Source organism: Zonotrichia albicollis, chromosome 11, assembly GCF_047830755.1.
Source record: "Zonotrichia albicollis isolate bZonAlb1 chromosome 11, bZonAlb1.hap1, whole genome shotgun sequence".
Classification (NCBI taxonomy): Eukaryota; Metazoa; Chordata; class Aves; order Passeriformes; family Passerellidae; genus Zonotrichia; species Zonotrichia albicollis.
In genome coordinates, this window is record NC_133829.1 from 17,687,858 (window position 1) to 17,709,764 (window position 21,907).

Below are 21,907 nucleotides of genomic sequence, written 5' to 3' on the forward strand. Positions count from 1 at the left end.
GGGAGAGGAAAGAGAGATTTTTTATATGGGCAGGTAGTGGCAGAGCAAGGGCAGTAGTTTTCAACAGCCAGAGGACAGGTTTAGATGGGATATTGGGAAGGAATTGTCCCCTGGGAGGGTGGGCAGGCCCTGGCACAGGGTGCCCAGAGCAGCTGGGGCTGCCCCTGCATCCCTGGCAGTGCCCAAGGCCAGGCTGGACAGAGCTTGGGACAGTGGGAGGTGTCCGTGCCATGGCAGGGCTGGAATGGGATGAGCTTTAATGTCTCTTCCAACCCAAACCATTCTGGTATTTCATGACTTGGGAACTTAACCACACAGCACTGGTAAATTAAATGTTGTCCAGGGGAGCATTTTGATATCAAAGGATTCTCCCAAAGGCTCACTCCACATGCAGCTGTTGGGTAACCTGTGTTACCACCTGAACCATTAAATTACATTTTAATTTCAACCCTGTTCTCCAAGACAATGAAGCCACATTCAACATTGTGTTGAGGGCAAGGTCAGTCAAGTAGTTTTTAAATGGTCACAGTTGGGAGGTAAAACAAAGGTCCAGTCATTAAAGCACTGGAAAACTGGGCCTTTTTCACTACATAACCCTCTGTCAAGCCTCCCCACTCAGTGGTTGGCACAGTAAAGTAATATAACCAGAGATGATATTTTTTTCCTCCTACATAAACTCTCATTTAGTTTCTCGAGGGAAAGAAAAATCTTTTCAAGCTCTTAAGAGTTTAAAGAGAAATAAAGCTACGTGTGACAGTCACTGAGGCATTTCCAGCCTGCTGTGCTGGATCAAGGGATGAGTTTTGTCCTTGAGGAAGAACAGGCACCAGTAAGGATTCATCCCTGACCAAGCAGCAAAATTCAGTAACTGAGGCTGGTCCTTAAGCACCATTGACTTCAAAAGGTTTTAAGCACATATTTAAAATTATGGGAGGCTTTGATAACCTGGGACCTTGCTCAAATCCAAGGATCTCTCTAGGAAAGGAGGAGATGCTGTCTCCAAGCACAGGACACACATGGCCCTCCATGTAACCCCTGAATCAGCACATAATCTGTGCCCTACCAGGAAATCTGAGTCTCTTCTCCATCAACATCATGGCAGTGCTGCAGGAACCTTCTCCTTAATTACATGGGATCTCTGGAGCAACCAGGCACTGTGTAATTAGTCCCAAAATGAAGTATTTCAGTAACTTGCATTTAACAAGTAGTACTGCCATCCTGATTGTCAGCCAGTGTTCAGCCACCATAAAAAGACGTTCTTACACAGGAAAACAGATTTTTCCTGCTTCTAAGATGCTGCAGATTGGAGAATTTTTCCAGGCTTTATTAACATCAAGTCCTGTGTCCTTACAGATCTCAGGGTCAGCACTGACAAGGGAGCTTATCAGGCAGAATGATCTCTGGAGCAGGTTCCCAGCTGGATTAAGCACTGCTGTGAATGGAGGAAATCAACCCAAAAAATAACAGGGAAAATGACAGCCTTTCTGCCATTTGACAGAGATCTTGCTTTTCCCTTTTTTCCCTTGTACACGTTCATAATTTTGTAGACAGGTAATTACATGTCTGATGGAAAGACCACCCCTCTTAGTTCAGGCTTCAAAGCTGGCAGAATTCAGATGCAATTTTATCACAGCAATCACAGATGCAGCAGAAATGCAGCTGGGATGGAGGTGGAAGATCTCACTTCCCATCGAGGCATTCAAGTGAGAGGCAGGGAATCAGCCCCAGAGCTGCTGCTCTTGCCTTTACCTTCATCCTCCAAGGAAGGAATGCAGAAGTGAGCTCAGCTCTCCCCCAAGACAGGGACCAGCTGAGCAGGACTGCACCCAGCAAGGTGAATTAAGTGGGGTGAACCAAGACCACCCTAAACCCGAGGCTGTTTCCTACGGGCAGCTCAGCATCCCAGCCCTGCCATTCCCATCTCTCCCCCCCTGGCTGTGGCAGGGGCAGAGGCAGCTCAGCCTGCCCAGCCTCCCTGCCCAGACGTGCCCTTCCCTCCCCACAGAGCCCCACAGCCACATTCCCTTGGACTGAAAAGCTTCTGGCAGGCAATGGCTGGCAGCCATGTGGGCCAGCGAGCACATGTTATGTGGGGAGGGCAGGAGGGAGGAACACCTCAGAATTTAGGGCTTGGTAGCCCAATTCCAGCTTCCTCTGAAGCATGGAGTGGACTCTGCTCAGGAGAGGAGCTGGTGTAGAATTCAGAATCACAGAATATTTTGAGCTGGAAAGGATCATTGAGTCCTATTCTTAAGAGAATGGTTCATACAGGGGTCAAACCCATAACCCTGGCATTGTTAGCACCATGCTCTGACCACCTGAGCTAACCCCAGTGAAGAACCACAGGGAATTTTCAGAAGGACACTGCCCAGAGAATCTGGTCTGTTGTCATGAGCTGGTCTGGGGGCGTCAGAGCGAGAGCTGCGCTGCCAAGGCTGCCAAGATCAGGTGTAAATGAACACATCAAACAAGCAGGGAAAAAAATCAGGAGTGCAGTGAACAAACATTTGCTTTAACAGCAGCTTCCACTCACCTGGATCTTGTCAAAACACCTTTATCTCATAAGCAGCACTGCTCAGCATCAGCGCCGTGCCATCCTAGGAGGGCAAACAAACCTTCCCACACGATGTGAAGATAAAGGGGAAGAATAAAAACAGCTTCACTGGTTTTCTAGTGACAGGATGGCCAGTGGAGAAAACTGATATTCCCTGAACAAAACCAAACACTGGATAGGAAATGAGCCCTGAAATTACCATCAGACATTTCCCTGTCTAACAGACGCTTGTTCTGGAGGTCTTCAGTCATTATTATTTCAGGCTTGTGCCTGGCATCAATTCTTTCTGACACATACACACAGAACAAGCCAGAAATGGATCCCAACTGCTCCTGAGAAACTCCAGCCCTGGGGACTGTCCCTCTCCAGCCCAGGAGATCTGCTCACACCGTTACTATTCTTACCACTTTCCCAGCACCTACATTGAATATCCCTTGTTGTTAAGGCCATTCTTGCCCTCCCAGCACAGATCCATCCCTCCCTCTTTGCCAGAGCATCATCACCAGGTGCTCTCTTGCGCAAACACGCCCAGTTCCCTCTGTCTGCTCCCTGGAACTCTGATTGCTCCAACCTGCTGCTCACCTCTGTTGGTGTGTGCACCTCCTGTCCCCCACTGAGGCAGGGACTGGTTTACAGATCTTTCAGGTGCAATTTCTAGTTTATGAATAAAAGAAAAGATCTGGTCAATCAGAGACATGAGAAAAAAGACACAGGAGCCTTGTCTCTGCTCAAACACGCCCAAAGAGCAAAAGCCTAAAATACACTGTGGATGAGCAGATAAAACCAGGAGCATCACAACTGAATTGGGATGCCTGGTCACCTCAGCTCTGTCACAACTGTACCCTGCTGGTGCTATTGAAGCCTCTCAGCTGCCCTTTAGCAGCACGTCCCTTTCTGAAGCTGCCCGGCCTTTGTTCCTCCCCAGAATAGTGTCCTGCTCGTGCACACAGGGGCAGGGCAAGGTTGGACACTGTGCACTGCATTGTACTGTCAGCCTAAATAGAAGCTGATGGGATAATAATTAATTGCAGTCTCCCTGTAATAAAAGACAAGACAAAGCCAGAGATATAAATAAAATCATCAAAGGGACTCACAGAATAGGAGCTGTGTCTGCATTTTGTGGGCAATTTACAAGCCAAAGGAAGGTTGGGAACCCAAGGACTGAAAAGCAATAAAAATCTATGGAGCCCTCAGAAAAGCGTGACAGCGTCTCGCTGATGTGCCTTGTTACCAGGCAGAGGTATAAATTCCCTCAACATCTCTGTTGTTTAAGGAGCTGGAAAGGGAAGGGAAAGCAGGGCTTGGAGTGGGAGTGACCCCAGCTCACTGAGCCCCGCTCAGCGGGGAGGTGCCCTGGGAAGAATAGAGGAGACAGAAGGCACCCAGCCCTGCTCCGGGGGCTGCCAGCAAAGCACCAGCCTGGAAACGGAGCCTGCCGAGCTCCGGCCAGCCCCAGGGCTTTCACCGAGACGATTTTAACTCTCTTTGTGCCACCAGGGCTCCTTTCCTTATGGCCTGCACAAAAGCAAAGCCTGCCCTGACCCGCAGCTGCCTGTCGCTACTCCCCGGCTGTCACCGCCTCCCAGCCCAGGGCCAGCCTGCTGAGGAGGCGCAGCCGGGGCTCAAAGGGCCCCGACACTGCCCCGGCCTGAGCAGCTGCAGCCTGAGAACACGGCAGGGAGGAGAGAGGGGAATCCTCCCCCTGCTCCCTCCCCGTGAGGCCGAGAGAGAGGAAAATGGACAGAAACGAGCGTGGATACGAAGGGAGGGGAGGGCAAGCTCCTCTGTCCTGTTTAATGCCTCATTCTCACTGAAGTCAGACAAACAGGTACCTAAACCCCCTCAAAGCTGTGCCGTGACACATCCCTCTGCTCGCCAGCCCGCCCTGATCCCCTGATCTTCCACTCAGCCTCAAAGACAGAAGGGCTGAAGGAAGATGACCAGGTGCTCCCATAAAAGGGGGAGAGGGACAGCCCTCCCAGACATCTGGGCCAAGCGGCTGCTGCTCCCGGCCCCTCTCCTGGGAAACAGCCTATTGTACATTCAGCTCATCTCCATATGGCCCTGAATCCCGGCACTGAGACACACAGCCTTCCCTCCTTCATCTCTAAAGAGGATGGAGAGGCAGGAACACTGGGAAAGCAAGGAGGCACCCCCTCAGCCTCTGTGGTAAAAGCTTTTCTTGCTAAGTGCGTGCATAGCAGGGACGGGACGGGCTGTAAGCACAGATCCCAAATCCCAGCCCCACATCTGAGCTTTGTTTTGTGTTCCTGTGTTCTCTCCCTGGCTTTTTTTTTCTTTTTTTTTTTTTTTTTTTAATTCTCCTTTCAGAATCTTCTTCTCTGGCTAAAACAAGCCAAGGTAAAGAAACAACAACTAATTAAAAGGAACTGGCATTGCACAATGTCCCCCCAAAGGCAAACACGATCTTCTTCCCAAAGAACAAAAAAGTCCTCAACTAAACAATGGCTTCCTTAATGGAGTCGGCAAAGTCTTTCTTCCACCCGATCCCTAAACAACAAACAAAGCAACCAGAGAGGAAAGTCACCTCCCTTTCCCTGCTCCTGCCTTGCCAGGGCTTTTCATCCCCGCAGCAGCGATGGGATGGGAAAGGGGCTCTGCCCTGCTGGGGGGTCAGCAGAGAGGGGATGGTCACAGACCAGCCCTGCCTTGTCAGGAAGGAGAGGGGATACAGCCCCAACCAGCCCCGGGGGCAGCTCAGGAGCTCAGGCTACAACTTTTGCCTTTGCTTCCAAGCAGGGCACAGAACCACGCTGGGCTGCTTGGATTTAGGGACGAAATGTTGGATCTAAAAGGAGAAGCCTGTCTGAGCTGAGGGTCAGCCACACCTTACCAGTCTAAACTGCTCTCTCTTCTCTATGCTCAGAAGTTGGATTGATTATTTTAAAGCTCTTTATAAACCTGGAGGATTTTATGATTGTGTGACACTATCCAAGGACCCAGAGAGGCGATGCCCAGAGCAAACTCAGCAATGCAGCAACCCCAGCTTGGCTCCAGGGAACTCAGAATGGATCAGAAGTCTCCTGTCAGTCACCCTGCAGGTATCCTGACAAAGCCCATCGCTGTCTGGGTGCAGAGCTGGAGCTGATGGGTGCTGTGGGGGAGAGAAAGGCAAACTGAGAGTTAATCTGTGTCCTTGACTCTAAGGAAGTTGAGAGCTGCTACAGAGAGTGGGAGAGATCTGGAAAGCACCCAAACGTTTGTGGGGCCTGCCACCAGATTCTCCCTCTGCTTGCAAGCAATGCTGTGGGTAGGGAGAAGGGAAGGAGGCTCCAAGTGCTGCCAAGGGAAGAGCACACTGTGGGTACACGAGCAGGAAAATCAGAGCTCGGCTGCAGCTGTGCCAGCTTTGTCACTGCCCACTCCCAAGGACCACCCTTGTGCCATCTGCCAGCCAGGGTGGCCTCTCCCTGCTCCCTAATCTGGCTCAGCCAACATGAGCTGTCTTTTTCCATACCCTACACGTGCATGAGCACTTCCCTTCTGCCTCCTTGTCCCTCTGTGGGAGGGATGGATAGATGGGTGGGGAATGCACATGAGGAGTTGTCAGCATACTGCTGGTGTCCCACATTTCACATCCATCATTTCCTGAGGTTTTAAAAGACCACAGCCCAGCTTGCTCCTCAGGAGCCCTCCCAACCCACACCTATGTCACACATCCCTCAGCAAGGCCATTTTAGAGGGATTCACTTAGTGCTCTTCAGGGCAGCCTTGTATTGCCAGAGACCACAATGGAGCCATGGAACACAGGGGGTCTGGACCCATAAAGTCTCCAGAGACGGCAGCTTGATAAGGAAGACACTGGCAATGCCTATTCCTTCAGCCAAAGAGCTCTCAAGGCTCAAGTCAGTCACCATGAAGCTGGCCAAGGTCTTTGGTGGGTGAGAGCCATCAAAATGTCCAGCCTGCCCTCACCAAGGCCTGGTGAGATCAGCTCCACAGCTCCAACACCAAACACTCCTCAGAGCACTCAGCCAGGAGGACCCTCCTCACCCAGCTGGTCCAGAAGCTTCTTCTGCCAAGGGCACAGTCCTGGTTGTGCTCCTGACCTGAGAACCAACATTATTGCTGAACTTCAAATCCAGGGCTGCCCCCAAACCCCCAAGTCCATCCTCTCCTGCAGCTCCAGAGGGCTGGATGGCCCCTGGTGCCTGCTGAGGGGGAGTGTCCCAGGGCCTCTCTGGTGAGCCAGGGCAGGCTCTGCACAGGCAGCTCCTGCTGGGGGCCAGATCCTGACACTGCCACACTGGGCACAAGAGCAGCACTGCCAGCAGGGCCCTCACCCAGCCCTGTGTGACTCTGCCCTGCCAGAACAGACACTCAAACACAGCCACTTCCCCGAGCTGCAGGAGCAGCCCTGCCAGCAGAGGGGCCGTAACCTTTTGCTGAAATACACCAACTTCAAAAAATCCCATTCTGGGGACAGAACAGATGCTCATCTATCACACCTTCAGCAGGCTTTTTTTTAACCTGCATCCAGGCAACGGGAGCCACGCTGGCTGATGGACACATTGCACAGCCAGCCCGAGGTAATTCCTGCTCAGGGCAGGGGAGGGAGAGCTTGGGAACGCTCTGCTCAATGCTCCAGGAGGTGATTAAGCACTGTGCTGCTCAGAACCACACTGGCAGCCAGGCAGGAGCAGGTCAGAGGTGAGGAGGGAGGATCTCACCGTGTGAATATGGAGTATAAAGGCAAGCATCTCCCTCTGATTCTGTTTCCAGCCTCTGGTGCAGTGTGAGCAGAGGAACAGGTGGGAGGAGAGGCTGCCTGTGCTGAGCTGTCACAGCAGCACCCAGAGAGGAGGGGGATTGGACTCAAGCTTAGGAACTGCTCCAGCCTGTGCATGGAAGAAGGGGAAGGGTGCAGGCACCTCCTCTGCCCACCCTCAGCCTGCATCCAGGACTGTTGCTCCTTCAACCTCAGCAGCCTGATGAGGCAGAACCTTGGGCCTCCTGCCTCTCCTGTTCCTGAGCCATCCTGCCTGCTGTGCAATTTAGGAAGTGTGGCACAGATCCTGCAGGGTGTGAGCACACCCACATGCTGAACCAAACACAGTTCAAGGTTTTTTTATCAGGACTTGATAACACCTGGACTTTGGGTGTGTATTCAGACTAGTTTAGTGATTAGTAGTAAATATTCTTGGTGATAGCATGTGTGAATTGCAAGACAGAGCTCCTTTGATCTTCTGTCTTCATTCTCCCTGATCCTGGACTCCATGGCACAAGGAGCCACACGACTGCAGCCATGGCAGGTGGGTGCTCGTGTCCCATGAAGAGCATTGCTGTGTCCTCTCCTGCTCTGCACTCCAACATCCTGCTGTTACAGCCTTCTAGGATTGCTGGAAGGAGGCAGCTGAGTGAGAAATCACGGATTTTAAATAAAAACAGAGGAGTCCTGGTGGATATGGCATAAGGACATGTGAGCTCAGCTTTCCCCAGGGGTTGGACAGGTTCTTGAGCCTTGTGAGAAGTCAAAGATGATGATGATGATACCAGATGCTCATGGTGCTCCAGGTTCCCTGCTCCTCAGAAGCTTCTCAGGTATCCTGCAGACCCATCAGTGGAAGGCACAGCAAGAGCAGAGCTCACAGGATGCCAAGGACCATGTAATTGTGTGCTAATGCCATGAGGAAAGAAACACCATACCTTGCAGTTTATTTATTATTCTATGTACCCAAAGAGCAAAACCAGATACCAGCAGCTCTGCCTGCTGTAGGATTCTTGGAAGAGAGCACTCCATCCAGCTGAGCTCCCACAGAAAAATGAGGGCTGGTGTGTTAAAGCAGGTGTGTTAAAACTCTCCCTGTAACAGAATCTTTACAGCCCCTGAGGTGCTGCAGCCTTCCATGAATGCTGCACTTGACTTTGCAGGCTCTGTCCCTTGCTGGCAGCCTCACGATGCTGAGGTGAGTCCTACAGAGCCATTTTCCTGAGCTCACCCTTCCAGGCACATCAGCCTCACCTGCCACAGCCATGAAGCAGCTCAGAGGCAGCAGCAGCAGCATCCTGAGAGGCTGTTGAGGGCAGGAGGGCAGAGCTGCCAAGTCCTGAGGGGATCTGTCAGCTTAAACTTTATCTGCTGGAGACCTGCAGACCTTGAGCTCACACTTGTTGGGTACTGTGCTCCCAGAAGAGCAGTGCTATAGCAGTGCTATAGCAGTTCCTCTGTTCTTTACAAGATTTTCTTCCCCCACAAAGGTGTTGTTTTACAGGCATTTCCTTCTCAGGTGTCCCCACAGCATGTCTGGGTGCTGCAGAGCTGCTGAGGGCCCATGATGTGACTTCCTGACCACAGTGCTGGGAACTGGGCAGGGAGAACAGACAGGCCCTGAACCCAAGGAACCTCCCACCAGCCTGGGCTTATCATTGCAGGGCCTGGTTGCTCCATAAACCTGGAGCATGGAGGTGTGAGCATGGAGGATCACAGCTGTGTGGAAAGCACTGGACTGCCATGGAGGGCTGTGGGAGCAGAGCTGTTTGAGTCACTCAGTGAAGACTTCAGCCACACTGGCTGCAGGGTACTCCAGGGTTTAGGACAGAGCCCTCTCAGGGTGACAGCCAGGGCTGGCTGCTGGCTGCTGGCAGAGCACAAGGCACAGCTCCAGCTCAGCAGGGCCATTTGTTCTTTGACTTCATCTTCATCCTCATCCCTGGCTCTTCTGGAGGGAAGTTTGTGTGAGACAAACACACATGGCACACAATGCCAGCTTCAGAGCAAGCTGTGAGGAGGCAGATTGAGCTCTCTGTGCAAACCAACAGCAAAACCATTCCTTGGTGGCTTCTCTTGTGGGACACTTCAAAGGCACCATGCAGCCACAACGCTGCTGCTGCCCTGGGGAAGGACTCTCTCAATACCCTCAGTGAATGAGAAGTAAAAGTTAAACACTTCTCTTTGGCACGTGCAGCCCAGTAAAGATCCCTGAATGCTCAGCTTCTCATTGAACCTAAGGCAGGCTGTTAATTCGTTATTCACTTCCCAGCCTGGAAGGAAAAGCATGTTATACCCGAGGGCCACAACTGATGAACAGAGCCATAAATCAAGCAGTTTACAAGCCCAGCAATTAGGAAACAAGCCGACAGAAGGGAGAACTCTGTCAGTAATAAAGCAGACACACCACAGGATCTGCTGAGTGCTCAAAGCAACAGGGATACACAGTCCTTTCCACACTCCATCTCTAATTCTTCCAGTCATTTGCTGCTTTTTCCCTCTCTCTCCTACTTCCTTTTCTTTCCTCCTGCCCTCCCTCCAGTTTTCCCTGTGTTCTCTGCCTCCTCTCTCCCAAAAAGCCTGTTCTCCCAGTGAATGCAGGAGCACACCTGCTGAGCAAATGGCTTTGGCAGCTGCTGCCCAGGAGCAGAGGCAGATGCTGGGTACCAGCAGCCACAGGATGATGGATAGGGCAGCCCACAGGTGCAGGGTGGGATGGGGGCAGCTGGGTGCTGCTCTGCAGCCCAAGCACTGCACAGTGCAGGGCAGGGGACAGGTTGTGCTGAGGGAGAGAGTGGCAGTGGCACAGCTGCTCAAATAAGGAAGGGATGGGGTGACTCTAAACCACCTCATTTGCTTCTGCCCTATTCATATCCTGGATCCAGCACCAGTCAGATCCAGCACCCTCGACTTTGACAGCAACTTGCAACACCCTCCCAATATCTCCTGCTCTCCCTACTTCCCTGTCCCTTGACATTACTCCAGATGATCTCCTGGAGTGGGGCCACTGGGTGGCCAAGGGGCTTCAGTGGCTTTAGACCCACTGCAGGTCCTGATCCCACGGGCAGCTCTGCACCCTGTAACCCCCACAGAACACCCCCAGAGAAGGGAGCCAGTGCTGGGGGCTGGCTGGACACTCCTTCCCAGATGCTGCATTCCTGTGGAGCAGCACTCTGGGCAGAGTCAGCCCTGAGCAGCTGTTCCTGCACACAGCACAGGCACCCACACGTGAAATCCCATTGCAGGACATGGGTTTGAACCACCCCTCACATCCCCCCTGCTCCATGCACTGCCACAGCTCCTCAACATCACAGATTTGGGAAATCACAGCCAGAGGTGAGGGATTTTTAGCAGCAATCTCCCTAAAGAGGAATATGGCTAATTATGAACCTCCTTTTATCAAGGAAGGAAGACCAGACACTCCTCCAGTACCCCAAGACCAAACAGATCAAGTTATGCCAGGAATTGTGTGATATTCCAGTGCAGCCTGGAGGAACTTTATGTTAACAATGAGCACTGCTCCAACACCCTCCCAGCTGCCTCCAAGTGGAAAGGCCAAAGATTTGTCTGGAAGAGTTGTCCATGAGAGGGGGAAACATCTCCTGTAACCTTGAGCAGAGTGAGATTAATAATCCAGCTCCCCCAGCGCTGGGGACGGGAGGCTTTGATGAGCTCTTTGGCAAGGGCTGTAGGAAGAGGCTGCAATGCAAAGTTAAATAATTAGGTCACTGCAGAGCATGAGGAAAGAAAGTAGAAATATTCTCTGATTCCAAAAAGGAGCAAACAGCTGCATTTCTGGAGACAGGCCGCATCAAACTCCTCGAGGAGTTGGGGAGGGGAATGGGGTTCAAGGTCTTGGGGAAAGCAAATCCCAGACATGAGGCCATGACAACAAAGCACATTCAGCAGCTGGGACTACTTGGGATGAGACAGGAAATCCTCTTCCAAGGAAGGTTTTTCCCACTCAGATCTTGGCAAGGCACTGTGAGCATTTACATTTCACTTATCCAAGGTCTCTCTCAGGCCAGCCAGCCGTGGATTCCACTTCCAGAGCAGCTGGACAGTTCCTGAACTACCATGACTCACCCTAAATGTGTTTGAGGACAGGGGAGATCCCAAAAGAGCTGTGTGGGGCTTGCCTCAGGTATCCCAATATAGATGCAGGGAGTAATGTGCCCTGACTCCATGATTCAGAGGGCTGAACAATTGCTTTATGAAGCTATACTGTATTACACTAATGCTATACTAAATTACATACTAAAGAGATACTAAAGAAAAACCCATGACTGTCTGCAGACAGCCAGGACACAGCTTTGACCCAATTGGCCAAAGAATCCAAACAACCTTCACTGGTGTCCAATTAACAAATCACTTTGGGTAATCAATCTCCATAACACATTCCACGTGTGCAAAACAACAGGAGCAGCGAACAGAGATAAAAATTGTTTCCTCTTCTTCTCTGAGCACCTCACTGCCTTTCCCAGGAAAAATCCTGGGTGAGAGCTGTGCCTGCTGCTCTCTCTGTGGAGAGCTGCAGCCACATCCCAGCCCATGGTACTGCCCTGCATTCCCAGAGCTGTGCTGCTGTTTGGCACTTTTGGGCACAGAGCCCACAAGGGAGTCACAGGTGTCTCCTGCTGCACCATCCCAAGGCTCTCAGCTGCCCATGGTGCAGGCAGGAAGGAGAAGATGGAGGAAGAAGAAGAGGGAATAACAACTGCTGGCACTTGGGCCAAGGGTTTGTATTCCCAGAAGTGCCACACTTCTGTGAGGATTTCCACAGCATCAGGTAGGTTTGGAGAGGCATTTGAAGGGAATTCCAGCCACGCTCCAGGAAGGTCAGAGCTCCACAGTGAGCCATATGCTCAGCCCTGGCTTCCCCTCCCAGTGCCAGGACATGGCTATGAGGAAGGAAGCCAGAGGGAACGTGGATCACCACTGAGACAGAGCCTCTCCTTGGCTCCCACCCTAATTAACCATCACAAGGGCCCTGCCTTGCCAATAAAGAGTGTGGGTAGGTAATTAATTAGTGACCTACTGGGATCCCAGCACCTCTCACCCAAGCCCAGCTCCATGGATTGACACAAAGTGGATTTCATGGAAACACAGTGGTTTTCCCATTGTGGCTTTGAGCTAAATGGAACTGGTTTTGGAAGGAACATCATTCACACTCCTGTCCTGTGACTGACGCTTGGCTCCTCACCCTGCATGTACAGGAGGAGACTGGAAAGGAACCTGCCTGTGGAATGCAGGAACGACACAGAGAGAGCCCCTGAGCTGATTTGTCAGCTATTTATGTTCTCCATCCTCCCTGCATAAGAAACCAGCAAAAGCAGAAGGACACCACAATCCTTTCCCACAGTAGGAAGCTGGAGGTGAAAAGTGTCCAGGAGCTGGAACAGGGACAGCAAACTGAGGCTCAGGTGGTTCCTTTCCTCTCCCATGACCATGGGTGACATTGAAGCACCAAGGTGTCAGGCCCAGGGGAAAGAGCATCAGGAAATCACATCAGAGCAGCCCAAAATGTTTTTAAGAGATGCTCAGAAGATAACATGAGGAGCAGCTGCCAGAGCTCAAGGGATGATCTGCCTGGCCTGGGATGGAATAACACTTTTCTAAGGATACTGAGGGTCTGGCACCATGGACGATACCCACTCTGCCACATCCCACCCAGAGATCCAATCCAGAGCCAGCTGCAGCATCCTGCAGAAGCACAGAACCTGCACAGCATGAGACAAAGCCACACTGTTGGGTGTCAGGGCTGGTTTGTGGGCCCAGCCAGTGACAGAGCTCTAGAGGGCAAAGAGAACAGAAAGAAAGGTCACCCTGTTCAGAACAAGGTGCTCAGAGCCAGACATAGCCCAGTACCAGCAGTGGGACAGGCCAGGACAGCCCTGCACACCAGGAGAGAGGAGCCATCCTCTGCCCAAACTTGCAGTTGGCCTCCCTTCCTAACAAGATCTCTGGCTCATTAAGCTTGTTTTGCTTCTCTTCATCTCCTTCATTGCAGCTGGAGCCTTTCCAGCTCCCTCTCCTGGCCTGATGTCCCTGTCCCTTGCAGCCCTGCTTCGGGGGGACGTGTGCCATGCTGCTCTCGTCTGTCTGTCCCTAAGACACAGCATTGTCCCAACACCAGCAACTTCACACTGGCAGCTATTGTAACCTCTCCTTTCAGAGTCCTCTGATAGCCCTTGTCCAAATAAACTCATCTTGAAAAGATCAGGATTTTTCTTTCCAACAGACACCTTTTTCACTCCTCTCAGCTCTCATTTTTCCACATAAAGCTGTCAGTTCCATGAAAATGTCAGCTCAAGGCTGGGCAACCATCGAGAAACAGATCAAGTGGAATGAATCATTCGGAAAGCGAAGAACAGAACAGAAAAATCTATGATTCATCCACACCTTGGGTACTGCGGGCACTCGTGGTCCCTTCATCTCAAAAGGGGATATCAGAACTGAAACAGATTCTGAAAAGAGCACAACAGATGGTGGCAGACACACAGCATAATTAAAAGCACAATTACCGAGGCACAATGAAGTAGGCTCAGCCTCGTTAGTGTGCAAGAGAAAAGGCTCGTGGGGAAAAAGTCAGGGTGTGAAGTCATTATTGCTGTGAAGGGGGCTTGGCTCCTCACCTCCTCCTCCAAGCCAAGGGCTCAGGGCTGTGGATTAAGCTCAGAGAAGCACCCCAGGAGGTGCAGCCCACCCCCCTGCCCCAGACCAGGGACCTACATCTGCTCCTGAGGCTGGCACGGAGGCTTTGCTTCCAGTGTCTCAGGAACACAGGGACAACCACATTCACCTCCACAACTCCCATTACCTCCTTACTCTCACTCAAACATCCTCTCTTTTCTCTATCATATTAGGAGAAAAGCTCATGCCAGTGTTCTCAGGAGTAAGTTAATTATACCAGTGCTGAAGGCCTTTCCTTGCCTCTCCCCATCTGTCATCTTTCATTCATTATGAAGGAATGAGCCCCCACCTTCTATCAGCTCATAGCACCAGGCCACCCACCAGATTTCCAAGGAAGCACTCTCGTGCTTTTCTTTATTCATGCTTCTAGCAGGGAAAAACACCCAGAAAGCTCCTCACTTGTCTTCAAAACCTCCTTTTGCTGTGACTCTACAGCACAGCACCAGGATCACAGTCAGGATCCCTTCACTGCTCCACTGTTTACCTCCACCAGTCTCACACTTTGGCAGGAGCTCTCCAGGACAAGCCTCCTCCTTTTCCCTGGTGCAATTCCACACCACAGAGCTCAGTTTTGCAGCTCTCCTGCTGAGGATGTACCACAAGAGCTTCCCTCCCCAGCTTCAGTATTTTCCTCTTCTGATCCATCCCTTCCCAAAGGACCATGGGAGGGACATTCAGCTCCTCACTGCACTGGTCTCACTCTCTCCCTAGACTGGTTGAGCTGGGCCAGGGCATGCAATGGTCTGGGCTGGCCCCAAGTCCTCTGTGGTCTGCAGGGAAGGAGCTCCTTGGAGCCAGATTTGTGTGGGGAATTAGCTGGAATCCCTTCAAAAGCCTGTGACACTTCATCTCCTCAGCAAAACATCTGAGATGCTGCACATTTATTTACTGGGATGTTCCAAGTTATAAAGTGCCTTTCTAAACCACCCTGGATACAGGCTGGATGGGAGCTGGCACCGTCCCTCCTGCACTTGGAAAAGCTCACAAAGAGGCTGGAGGAGCTCTAGGAGCACAGGGGAAGCCTGGTGGGTGTTAAGTCAGTGATAAACCTGCTTTGAAAGCAGAACCTCTGCTAGCATAGAAAAGGGCCAAGATTTTGGAAAAGATTTCACACCCAGTGCTGAGCACTGTGCTCAGGAAAACCCAATTATCCAGAACAGCAGCCCAGAGAGGCAGAACAGTCCCTGCCCTTGAAGACACACAAAAGCTGACTGGATGATGGCCAGAGCAACTGGACTTCACTGGCTCCAGCTGGCTCTGGAGACTCCCTGGGTGTCCCTTCACCCCATTATCCACTGCCTGTGGAGCTGCACATCCCTGACACCACAGGCAAGTCCCAGTCAGCCCCAGAGCACTCTCTGGAGCTCAGCTCTCCTCCTTGGCTCCCTGGCATGAGGAACCCACAGCACAGGCCCAGTCCCTGAGCTGGGTGCCTTTTGCACACAGGACAATGGCTCCTGTCTTGACAGCATTCCCACAGTCCTGTGGACAAGCCAGAGGGTGCCCCTGGAAAAACAATCTGCAGGAAAGCTGAAATGTTGGAGTGAAAGTCTGGCTGGTTTGCATTTGAATTTCAGTAAAAATGCACTTAGACCAATGTTTGGCTCCAAAAACCCTTCCAGGTTTGAAAGCAGCTCCTAAGAGCCTTGCTAAAGCAGTTCTTGGCAGTGGGGTGCTGTCTGCAGCAGAAACACCAGTTCCCAGTGACAGACCCAGGATGGGAACTGCCCCTCCCTCACACCCAGACACACCTTGGGAGGGGCATCCTGTAAGGATGGATTTTACACCTTCACCTGGGGATCAGCATGGAAAACTAGGGGTTCTAAAGCCACTTCATAACCTGGAACATCACAGCAAATAAATGTGCAGCATCTCAGATGTTCTGCTGAAGAGTTGAGGCGCTGTGGGCTTTTGATAAGGTTCCAACTAATTCCACATACAAGTCTGGCTCAAGGCTTTTCCTTTCCTTCCAAGCAGACTGTTACTAAGCCCTTCCATCAAAAGGCTGAATGCAGTGACTGACTGCATTCCTCCTGACCAGGACTTTCTCTGGCCTCTTCTCCCTTGCTGCAAGGCTTGGCCCTCCCTAACAGTGCAGCACAAGGAGAGACAGGACCATGCTGCAGGACATGGGTTGAAGGATGTTGGGTTCTGCTGCTTGCAGGGACCTGTTTTGAACTGAGACCACTTGGATTTGCTTGGACATTTGTAGCCCCAGACCCCCAAGACTGTGCAGTAGCACAGGGGAGGGCAGTTCTCCACCAGGGAGCTCAGCCCTAAGTCTGTGTGTATTCCAGGGCTGGCAGGAAAACAGGGAGGAGCAGAGGCAGCATCACAAGGGGAAACATCAGAGGCTTCCTTTGGAATAATCCCTGCCACGGAGAGGGGTTCAAGCAGCTGTGGGCTCTTCCAGATTACCCCTTCCAAATCCCTGGGATCTGTCAGAAAAGAGGCTGAGTTGTTGTTTCCACAGCCTGACTCTGGAAACTACACCCAGTAACATTTCACAGAGATGGTTCAGGACTGGCCCTGCTCCTGTTCTCCACAGTGCAATAAAAGAGTGTGCTGGCAGCTCAGAGAATTCCCCATGGCATGTTCAGATGTGGCTGATGTCCTTTAAAATAATCAGGGCATCCTCCAAAACACTGCCTGAATTTCCCTGCTCCTGAAAACTGCCTGCTGGAAGTGCTAATGTGCTGTTAGACTCTGTGTGATGATTATAGATGATAAACATAATTATTTTGGGTCCTGATTGCCTCTGCTGTCTCCATTCTGTTGCTGATGTGTAAAGCAATCTCAGTGTTATCAGTTTTATGGGCAGAGTGTGGAGGTACAGATTTATTCCTGCAGCCAAACCCTCAGGGAACAACCCCCCCTCCCCCCTGAGGCACTGAGCTGTGCTGTGACAGATCCCTGCCTCTTGGAGCCTTTGAGATGCACGTGAACAGTGCCCAGCTCAGGTCAGACAGTGATGGAGGTGGGTTTCCTCATCCAGCTGGAAATCCCAGGGATTTCCCACTGGAGATGGAGTGGGAGTGATTTGATGACCTCTGCCCAAAGCAGGGCTGCCAGGCAGGTACCTCACAACAGGATTTCATGGAGATGAAGGAGATCAACTCTCCTAAAGCAGCACAGGGGCCCATTCAACCTGGGGGTACCATGAGTGAAGCTGGGGTGGGGGAGCCCTTCAGATTAGGACAGCAGATGCCTCAGGTTGGGATCCAGAGCACAAACCTCTGACTTTTGTTTTAAACCCCTGACTAATCCATCCTCCAAAAGAGTGCAGTTGTTTCCCAGCCATGAGAATAAAGACAGCACTGCTAAGCCCTATGGGAGGACGTCATTGTCCCTTATAGAAAAGGTCCCTTATAGACAAGACACATATACTGTGACAACTGTAGGGATCTGCACAGGAGAAATAACCAAAGGAAGGCCCACTCTTTGTGTTCCATCATCTTCTCTTTACTGTCACATTGTCCTGTTTGTGGCCTTGGGCTGTGAACTGCCTCTTGCACCACCCCTGGCACATCCTGAGAGAGGTGAAGTGGCATGGTCTGTACAGCACCATGAACCTTCCTGCCAGTGCAGGAGGAAGGGGGTACTGGAGAAGGCTGAGGAGCAGAAGGAATAGTGGGATTGCCAGATTTGAAGCTCCCCAAGCAGCCCTGCTTCCCTCCACACTAACCCCATAATGACCTGGCTCCATAGAGACAGCCACTGCCTGGAAAACAACTTGCTCTTTAAGTTTTATTATTAAATAAATAAATCCAGCCAGCTATCACAAGGCCCTGCAGCCAGAGCAGCCAAGGAAAGGATTGGAGAAGGCAGAAAAGCTCCAGTGAGAGCAGGTAACCAGAGACATGTTCAGCACAGAGCAGAGACAAGGCTCCTCACATGAGCAGGCTGCAGCCCCACAAAGATCCCCCCTGGCCTGGCCTGGCTGTGCAGGGAATTCACACGTACGGGCAGGGCGACGCCGAGCCCTGGCTGCTCAACAATCAACTTTTATTCTCTGCAGACCAGCAAAGCCAAGGTTTCAGTAAACACACAACCCCAAAAATGTGCCTGTGGATTGGGTAGAGCAGAGCCTGTGCTCTGCCTGCCAAATTCAAAGGCCTGCTCTGCTGGGTGGTTTCACGGTGAGGTTTCTGTGGGGAGGAAGTGTTTCCAGTGGTCAGGGCAGGGAGCAGGGCTCCAGGAGAGCTGCATCCATCCCTGGCTCCAGCAGTGTGGAAAGCTGTGATTGCAGGAAATCTCACACTCACTCGGAGCTGCTCTCCCTCTGCCCATCCCTCCTTGCTGAGGCACAAAGCTCTGAGGGGAGGCTGATAACACTGCCTGACCTTGCAGGGCTGTTGTGGTGCTGGGTGATTGATGCCTGGAAGGCTGTCAGAGCTCTCTGGATTAAAATCTCTCTGGAAGGCACTGGGAGACTGCACATAGGGTGCAGACACTGAGGGATGCAGCTCACACACTCTGCTCCCCTCCCTGCCTGCAAATCCCCACACAGATTTGCTGGGTCTGCTACTTCTGCATTTAAATATTTACAAGATGGGCCTGCAGGAAAGCTGGGGTTTGGAGCAGAGCAGCCAACCCTCAGCTCAAAGCTGCTCTCACAAACCCAGCCTGCTGCTCAGGCTGCCCAGGCTCAGCCCCAGCTCTGCTGAGCCCAGAGCAGACACAGCCCAGCCCTGCTCAGTGTGGCCAGGCTGGAACCTGGGCCCTCCTCTGGCCTTGGCATGGCTTTCTCTTCCTTTCACCCTCCACATCATTCACATGCTGCCTACTCCATCTTTTACCTCATTCACAAAGACAATAAAAAGGCTGGAAGCCCTGGTCCCTGTGACCTGCCTTTGGAAAAGTGAGGTACTTTACCTCCTGACCAGCCCCATCACGTCCTCCATGGGGAGGACCTGGCCTGGAGGTGTGCAGAGCTCCTGGAGCAGCTCTTTGACCTGGGGAGAACCCCCCAACTGCACCAACAGTTTCTATAACAAATTAGAAAGCAAGCAAGAAGGAGCATCACTGTCACAGGATGGCTCTGGGTTGAGCAGCTGTGCTGGGCTTGGCTCTTTACAGTATTTTATCCAACTTTTGGGCTCCCTTCCTGTCCTAAACAGATCTGGACACTTTAAACTTTTCTAAACCTACTCTTACCTTATTGGCTGTGTTTCAGAAATAGGTGGCATGAGTCAATCACAGAGGACCAGTTTATAACATTGTAAGCTACTTCCCTCAAGTGGAGGGAATAAAAATCACTCAGCTGTGTGGCACAGGCTCTGTGTGCACCTCAGGTAGGGGGAAGATAATGGGAGATGGACACCTGCATGAGGTAGAACCTACCAAGCTGTCTGAAAGGTGTTAGGAGAACAGAAACATTGCCAGTGACAGTGCAGAATAAACCTTCCCACTGCACAGACCTCGGGGCACATGGGGGCACCCTCTGTGTCAGATCCCAAAGGGACAGGTGCCCTGAGAGCCCAGCAAGCTCCCACATGGACAGCTCTGGGAACATGCTGAATGCAAGCTGAGATGAGTGACAAGTGCTCCTACACAGCATTTCAGCACAAATGGAAGAGACTGCTTAGAAGCAGCTTGAGGGGTGGGTGAAAGACCTGAGTGCTGTGGAACAAAGCTTTCCTGCCTCCCAGAGCTGGGCTGCCAGGCAGGATGGGATGGAGGGGGAGCTGGCAGCACTGGTGCTGGGAGCTGCACTCACCCCGAGGCTCTGGCTCATCTCATGGTCCCTGTTTTCCTCAGAGAAGCCAATGAAATACAAAGAATCCTCATTTCTCCACAGTTCTACAGGTGTGGAGACAGCAGCCCAGCTCCAGCCTCTTCCCTGTGCTGTGAGCAGGAGGATGTTTCATCTCCTGCAAATGCAAAGAGATAACAGGGGTTTAGCACCAGGCAGGATTTGTTTCTGATCAGCCCAACAAAAGGACACACAACCCGTTTATCACTGGAAATTAATTGTGCCATCAATGCAGATGCCTGCAATTACTTCTGTTAAATATTATCTTTAATTAACTGTAAAATATATAATTAATAAACTTGCCCCCTCATTTTTGTTAAGTTTCACTGCTAAGACCTTATTACTGAAATAAATCTTCCTAGCAACACACGTTGACAGAACAGAGGAAGGTGCACGCCTCCAGCACAGGATAATTTCCTTATGGGAAGTGGAATTAGGAGGGAGGAATAATCACCTCTCTTCATGGCTAGGACTGGAGAGACACCCCACTCTGCCACCAGTTGTTTCAGCTTGTGCTGCTTGGAAGCAGGCACAGAGAATCTGCTTTGGCTGGCAGGGATGGCTCGCTCTGAAAGCTCTCAGGCAGATGCATGCTCGTCTTTCGAGCCTGGAGAAACAAAAAAATAAATTTCCTTTTCTGATTTATAGTCCATTAAAGAAGTTTTCTCACTGTAAAGCTGCACAGAAAGACCTTGGTGGTTAGGCTGGTTCTTTTAGAAGCCCTGTGCTGCTCCAGCTCTCAGTGCTGGGCTAGAGCTGCATGACTGATTTGTTTCCCTCTTACATCAGAACTGTTTGGATTCAGGGAGGTTTGGGGATGGCTCTTAAACCATCCCAATTAGAAATGCTTCAAAAACATTGCTGAAATTTGACTCCAAGCATAAAATTCCCCTTAGACTTTGTCTCCACTTGCGATCTTTACCTCAAGTTCGTTGATTGCCGGATTAACCAGCGGTAATTAAAACATTTCCAAAGGCTGTTCTGGGCAACACTTTTTGCCTTGCTGCAGGTGACAAATGTTTGTGGTTTGCCTGAGGCTGAGCATGCCAAACCCAGAGGAATGGCTGCTCCATCACCCTCCTCCCTGCCTGGGGAAGGTGGCACAGGGACAAGGCAGGAGTGTACGAGCACAGAGATGCAGCTCCTGGCCATGGAGACACATGAAGAGGCACACAGGAGGAGAAGGGCTGCATGGCTTTGGAGGAAATTCTGCAATTTCCCTGCTTTTGGAGGTACCTGGGTGGCCCCCAGCAGAGCCCACAGCCTGGCAGTGGCAGTGCAGGTGAACTTCAGAAACAGAAGCACAGCAGCACTGAGGCTGGGAAAGACCTCTGTGGTCACCAAGTCCAACTCTCCAGCCAGCAGCATCACCATGGTCACACTAAACCATGTCCTCAGGTGCCATTTGCACATCTCTCTTTGACACTTCCAGGGATGGTGGCTCCTCCACTTTGCTGTTCCAAAGCCTGACCACTCTTTCTGTGGAGAAATTTTTCCTAATATGTGGTCTAAACCTCCCCTGGCACAATTTTCCCTTCCAGGCCCTGGTTTGGTGCCATTTGGAGCTATTTCACAGAATCACTGAGGTTGGAAAAGCCCTCCAAGACAATCGAGTCCCACCTATGACTGATCCCCACCTTGTCCCCAGCCCAGAGCACTGAGTGCCACATCCAGACATTCCCTGGGCACCTCCAGGGATGGGGACTCCAAACCTCCCCGTGCAGCCCATTCCAATGCCTGAGCAACCTTTCCATGGAGAAATTCCTCCTGATGTCCAACCTGAGCCTCCCCTGAGGCCTGAGGCCTTTTCCTCTTGTCCTTAGTGAAGAGAAGGATTCTCACCTTAACCACTGTACCAAGGTTTTAGCAAGGTTTTAGGACAGAGGGTGTCAGTTCCTGGCCATCCACTACCACCTGGTCACCCCATTTTGCACCTGTGGGCAGACTAAAAAGGACTCTGTGGGTTGTGAGTGCTGGAAATGTCCAACCCCTGACACAGAGCAGGTCCTGGCTCAAAAAAACATACTGGAGACCCTCACCCTGCTACAGCCTGAGTCTAAAGAAAGGGCTCCATTCTCCACTTCATTTAACTACCACTTAAAAATGGTGTCAGACAAATGTTAAAACAGCCAGCCAATTTGATTACACAAAAATTTTAGAGTCAGCAAATTATCTA

At 51.4% G+C, this 21,907-nt stretch overlaps 1 long non-coding RNA gene across 11 annotated transcripts in view; it reads right to left on the minus strand.

Annotated features, from left to right (window-relative positions):
• LOC113459684 (uncharacterized) overlaps positions 1-21,907 on the minus strand; it is a 104,016-nt gene that overhangs the window by 38,653 nt on the left and 43,456 nt on the right. For 5 of the 11 annotated variants that reach the window (XR_012582185.1, XR_012582179.1, XR_012582181.1 and 2 more), the window contains exons 4-5: positions 20,186-20,338; positions 19,696-19,849 (exon numbers count right to left, since the gene is read on the minus strand). The exons of 5 other annotated variants lie outside the window; for them this stretch is intronic. This is a non-coding gene — a long non-coding RNA (uncharacterized LOC113459684). The remainder of the gene's footprint in view (positions 1-19,695; positions 19,850-20,185; positions 20,339-21,907) is intronic. One more of the 11 variants, XR_012582177.1, reaches the window with a different exon arrangement.